The sequence below is a fragment of the Sphaeramia orbicularis genome, chromosome 12 (assembly GCF_902148855.1).
Source record: "Sphaeramia orbicularis chromosome 12, fSphaOr1.1, whole genome shotgun sequence".
In the NCBI taxonomy this organism is placed as follows: domain Eukaryota; kingdom Metazoa; phylum Chordata; class Actinopteri; order Kurtiformes; family Apogonidae; genus Sphaeramia; species Sphaeramia orbicularis.
The window spans coordinates 78,299,590-78,305,582 of record NC_043968.1 but is presented as its reverse complement, the minus strand read 5'-3'; positions in this window follow the sequence as shown (position 1 = coordinate 78,305,582).

Genomic DNA, 5,993 nt, shown 5'->3' with positions numbered 1-5,993 from the left:
GTGATCACCGGGGTTGTGTGGTTTGCCAGCGCGCGGTTCTCAGTTATTTAAAGCGGGCGCGGCGGGGGTGTGGCCTGTTACATCACACAGAGTGGCATCACGTGCTTTTGTTGATAACACATGAATACACAGAAGGAGGAACCATTATGATGGAGAACACAACTGTACCCAGACCCATTTTAGGTCAAGGGGGCACATTCAGCCCAATATGAGCTGAACTGGGCCGGACCAGTCCAGTAATAACATAATAATAACATATAAACAAGAAAAGATAAGATAAGATATTCCTTTATTGATCCCACAATGGGGAAATTCACAGTGTTATCAGCAGCAAAACACATGCGATACATACAAGCATACACATACGCGTAAACAGTCGTATAAATTTGAATAAAAAAAGTGTTTAAAAGGAGAGTGCAAATACGGTTTGATATGAGTGTAGTGCAAATGGTTATAAATATAAAAAATTATATATAGATACGGATTTGAATATATACAGATTTGGACAGGTGCGGTTTTAGATATAAAAGCAGTCAGAGAGCACAGACCTCTGCCAAGACAGATCTACCCCCCCGCCCCCCCATCACCACCAAAATTTTGTCATTTCTTCCTTGTGCCAGTATCAACATTTCCTGAAAATTTCATGAAAATCCGTCCTTAACTTTCTGAGTTATCTTGCTAACAAACAAACACGCATGCACGCAGGCACACAAAGCAAAGTGATCACAATACCTCCTGGTGGAGGTAATAATGTCAACTCCAAACTTTTCTCCATGTTTCAGAACAGTGTTTTTCAACCTTGGGGTCGGGACCCCACGTAGGGTCTCCTGGGATTCAAATGGGGTTGCCTGAAATTTCTAGTAATTGATAATATTTTTTTTTAAAAAAGAATGTACTAATAAACTAGAAAAGCACTCAGAGACCTTTGCCAAGGCAGATCAGCCCCCCCCCATCACCACAAAAATTTAATCCTTTGTTCCTTGTGCCAGTATCAACATTTCCTGAAAATTTCATCAAAATCCGTCCATAACTTTTTGAGTTATGTTGCTAACAGACAAAGAAACAAACAGACAGACAAATAAAAATTCCTGGATCCAGACAGTGATCCGGATCATTCCCAAAATCTAATCATTTGTTACTCGTCCCATTTCGGACATTTCCTGAAAATTTCATCAAAATCCATCCATAACTTTTTCAGTTATATTGCTAACTAACCAAACAAACAAACAAACAACAAACAAACAAACCCTGGCAAAAACATAACCTCCTTGGCGGAGGTAAAAATCTGTGTTGACAGAGCCAATCCCAATCCATAGCAGACAAAACTGTGAGTGTGAAACTACAGCACTGTGGTTCTGTTTATCTGTCAAATGTTCATTGTGGTCGGTTTCAGATGCTGCAGCTCTTTCCTAATTCATAGTTTGAGTTCTTGTTTGTTCAGTATTAATTGACAGCCTTGTAAATCCAAGCTGGACTGACTGTATGAAACCCATTCAATATGTATCATTATATAATTACACAAAATTGGGTTAAATTGTCATTTTCCATTCATAGTTCCTACATACCTGGTGTCTTGCTTATTGTACAGTCTGTTTGGGGTGTTAGTCCTCCAGCCACACCTACCTCTTCTTCATGTGTACCCCAGTGGTGTTCATGTATAAATTCCCTGCGTGCCTGTAGATCTCTCCTTTTGCATATTGTCTCTGGCAAGAGGTCAGTGTCCATTTTGTCACATCCCCTGTAATTGTACATTTATTCGCTAATATTTCTTGTTATTTATGTCATCCATGTTTATTAAGTTGTATTTATTTTGATATCGAACTTTATTATTTCTTCTACTGTCATTAAGTGTTGGTTTTGTTGTCCGTCCTGCACGATGTTAACATGATATTTTCATCACTATAGATCTGGATACAGGGCATGAATTAGCATCCCTGCTAACTGTTTTATATCCTGTTATCCAGGCTAAATAAATAGAGACTGCCTCCACATGACAAACACAATGCAGAGGGAATAAACCGGTCACATGTGCATATCCTGACCAAGGAAAATAAAATTCTGCCTTTGTGCAGTAATCTACACTTGGCTTTTCTGCCTCCGTCCTGAATTATATAAATTATATAGACTAAATGTCCTCTAAAATTAACCTGTATTTGCAAAACTATTCCAGGATCGAAAACTAATTAATTTTATACAAAAAAAAAAAAAAAAGTCTCCGTTTTGAATGTCTGGAGTCGACAGATTGTGATGTTAAAATGGGGTCAGGAGTAAAAAAAGGTTGGAAACCACTGATTTAGAGTAAAAAAAGTAAAATTACACTGAAAATGTTTAGTTACAAAAAATCCTTTAGCATGAACAGCCACGAAAAAACTGAAAAGTATTGAGAAAAATAAGTGCAATTTGAACAAAATTACACCTTAGTTTATCATTTACACATGTCCATTACAACTTACAGATCACAGTGGATCTACAAACACCAAGACATTTAATAACAGTAACAACAACAGTAACAGACATAATTGCACTTTTTAGGTTCATATTTTTTCAGGTTGTTCACATTTTTTGTTTACAGATAGTTTATAAATGTAGACATTTCAATGCAATTGTACTTTTTTTTTTACACTAAACATGAAAATTTTGCAGTTGTCTTTATTTATAGGTTATTACGTGTCACGTCTCGTCAGATTTGCTAATCATGTTAGTGTTTAGTGTTCCATGTCTCGTCTTCGGTTTTCAGTGTTTTGTCTTTGTTTGATCAGTCACTTTATGTTAAGTTAGAGTTTCACATTTTGTCCTGTCTTGCACTTCCTGTTTTATTTTGTACACATCTCTTCCGTCTTGTTTCAGACCCTGACTTCCTCCCTTTGTGTTTTTTCCCACCAGTGTGATTGTTAGCCCCACCCCTGATTGTTGTCATCTGTGTTCCCCTACCTCATGTATAAATGGTCCTGTTTCCCTTTATCTTGTGCCAGTTCATCTGATTCCGTCATGGTGTTACATGTCAAGCTGTCTACCAGATTTTTCCATGTTTGTCAGTTTTATGTTTCAAGTTTTTTCTGTAAAGAGTTTTTCATAGAGATTTGTTCGTAGTTTTTTGTATCCTCCTTGTGAGCGCTTAATCACTTTTTATTATTAAAATACTTTTGTTAAAATCTTAAGTTTTGTGAGTCGTGCATTTGAGTCCTCCATTTCATACGTCAAGGAGTTCTAACATGATAGTATTTTACTGGTCTGACCCACTTGAACTTGAATGTGTCTGAATGTGGAACCTGAACTAAAATTATTAACATTTTCAGTGTAATTTTTGCATTTCACAACGTTCATCCCACGGGCTGGACTGGACCATTCAGCGGGCCGGTTTTGTCCCGCGGGCCACATGTTTGACACCCCTGACCCAAACAGAGGGGGTTTTGTGGATGTCTGAAATGATGTCCTCACAGGTTTTCCCTGGTTCATCTCTGTTCCTCCTGCTGTGCTCCTGCTTCTCTCCTCCTCCATCATCATTATTCATTTATTCATATAGTTGTGATAGTGTTTATTATATAGTTACATGGATGGTACAGGTTTATAGTATTGGTACTAACAGCCCCAGTACTATTAGTACTTGTATTGTGGTAGTAGTATTAACAGTTATGGGTAGTTGTACTAGTAATTGGTAATTATACTTGTAACAGCTGTTCTAGTTTGGAGCAGTTGTAGTGCGGTTTGCAGTGCATCCGTGTGTGTATGACACACAGGTAAGTCAATAATCATGTGTTTACTTCAGTAACTCCTCCTGGTGAATAAACACAGCACAGATGACCCAACTACCTCATCAGACAGTTTGTCTTCTATAATCTAATTTAATAGCCAAAGTCATATATTAGTCCAGATAAAAAGGAAATAAATGACAGTGATATTCTTCATAGTTTCAGGTCTTCATGTTGCTGAACAGCTGTGACGTTGGCTCCAAAAACCATTTGCTCCCACAGACTTACACTGAACTTCTCCCTAAAAATACGATGGGCCTGATTTACTACACTGTAAGCCCGGATAAGTAGAGTTTACTCAAAAAATTTAAGGCAAGTGATTGCACTTAAATGATTTGAGTAATGATCGACTAATTAATTGGTTTAAGTAGGTTCAACTTTAATGCTAAAAGTATTGAACTTAAACTATTAAGTAGAAAACACTAAAAGACAAGTTATTTGTACTTGAAATCTGTTGTAAAATCAACCTCACTATCCAACCATTCAACTCAGCATTTTAGGTTACACTGACTAATTTTCTCAATTGCAGCCAGATCAGTGTATTATTGATTAAACATCTTTTCTTAAGATAACCAAACTCAAAATCCTATTCCTGACCAAAATAGTTGTGAAATTATTCAACTTAATATATTGCAGCATGAATAGAACATAATTCAGAGTCATTTGCCAGTGCAGAAAGTGCTTTTAATTTGACCAGACAGCAATAGTTTCAATGTACAATTAAAATCAGAGATGAACAGTAAAGCCATTGTTCTTCCTCTGGCTCTGACTCATGGTGCAGCTCTACAAAATACAAAAACAAACACAAAAAGGCCAATAAACACTGCCATACACACATTAAATCCAAATTAACACTAACACCACAACCCCGCTGAACTCCTGCACAGAAAAAGAACACATTTTCAACAACATGCCCAATACCCACAATGCAATGCGAAGATAAAAAGGTGTGGTCATGACAAAAACTTTGTAATTTAATTCCATTCAACTTAAACTTTTTCGTACTTTCAACTATGTCTACAAATTAGTAGAATATACTGAACATTTTATTGTAACATCATAAAACTTAAATCATTTAAGTGCATTGTAATTAAAGCATTTTAGTAAATACAAATTCTGGGCTTACAGTGTAAGATTACAAATGACAGGTGCAAATGTGCTTGCTCGCTCTAAAATATGTGTGTGCTATTGATTTGTGTGTCAGGGGTGATCAGCTAAGATTGCCTGCACAAATGACAACAGGCGCAAAGTCTTGGAGACCGCCCTAATTAAATGAGGATTTTGTGTGCGCTACTGGTTGTCGTCATGGAGACAGTGCACTGTAAAAACTGCTCTGGGATATCCCAGCACTCATAAGTATGAAGTTGCTCTTTTTCCACACAGAGGGGTGAATAGGTATTTGTCTGCTGTTGTTTATCAGAGGTGAAGTGTGTTATTAGTGAAATAAATACCTTCTCTCTTTATGTCGCTCTGCATGGTGAATGAAAACTTTTAAGTCCGTGGGCATGAGAGAAAACCCTCCACATCAGTGCTTATAGAGGTGGTTCAGGAGCCCAGTCACAACACTGTGGACAGCGCTGTGTGTGTGTGTGTGTGTGTGTGTGTGTGTGTGTGTGTGTGTGTGTGTGTGTGTGTGTGTGTGTTGTGCAGTGCTAGAACCCGTCCCGTTTGGTCTCCCTTGCATGCGCCCGCGAGAGAGAGACATCTCCCAGGAAGGAGTCGGTCCTGGCCTAATGTGATGTGTCACTGGTGGAACTGGGCGTGGGGGGCAGGCCCATAAAGTGGGGGGGCCATATGTCTCAAATATTTTTTTTTCTTCCGTCATTCCAAAAATGTTGATGTGATCAGAACAGATTGGTTCTCTGCGTTGTGCCTATGCCTCCTCTTCGCCACAACTACTGCAGCCAGTTTTGCGCAAAGTTAAAACCTGCCTTTTAGACGCGCTAAATATAGACACAAAATCAGTCACTGCAATCATTTTCAGGTTTGGTAAATCACATTGCACGCGCTAAATAAATATTTGGTCTTTAAGGGTTAAAGGTGGACGTTTGGGTCTTTAAGGGTTAAATGTACTGAGACTGACTTTGACAGTGTGTAACTATCTGAGATACACTAATGCTATGTACATCTTCAACCTTAAAGATACGCAGTATGTGCCACTTTATTAGGTACACCTAACTGGTGTCTCGTGAAACCCTTTTTTCTTCAGAACTGAAGTGCCATTACGTTCCTCTGAGGTTCTGG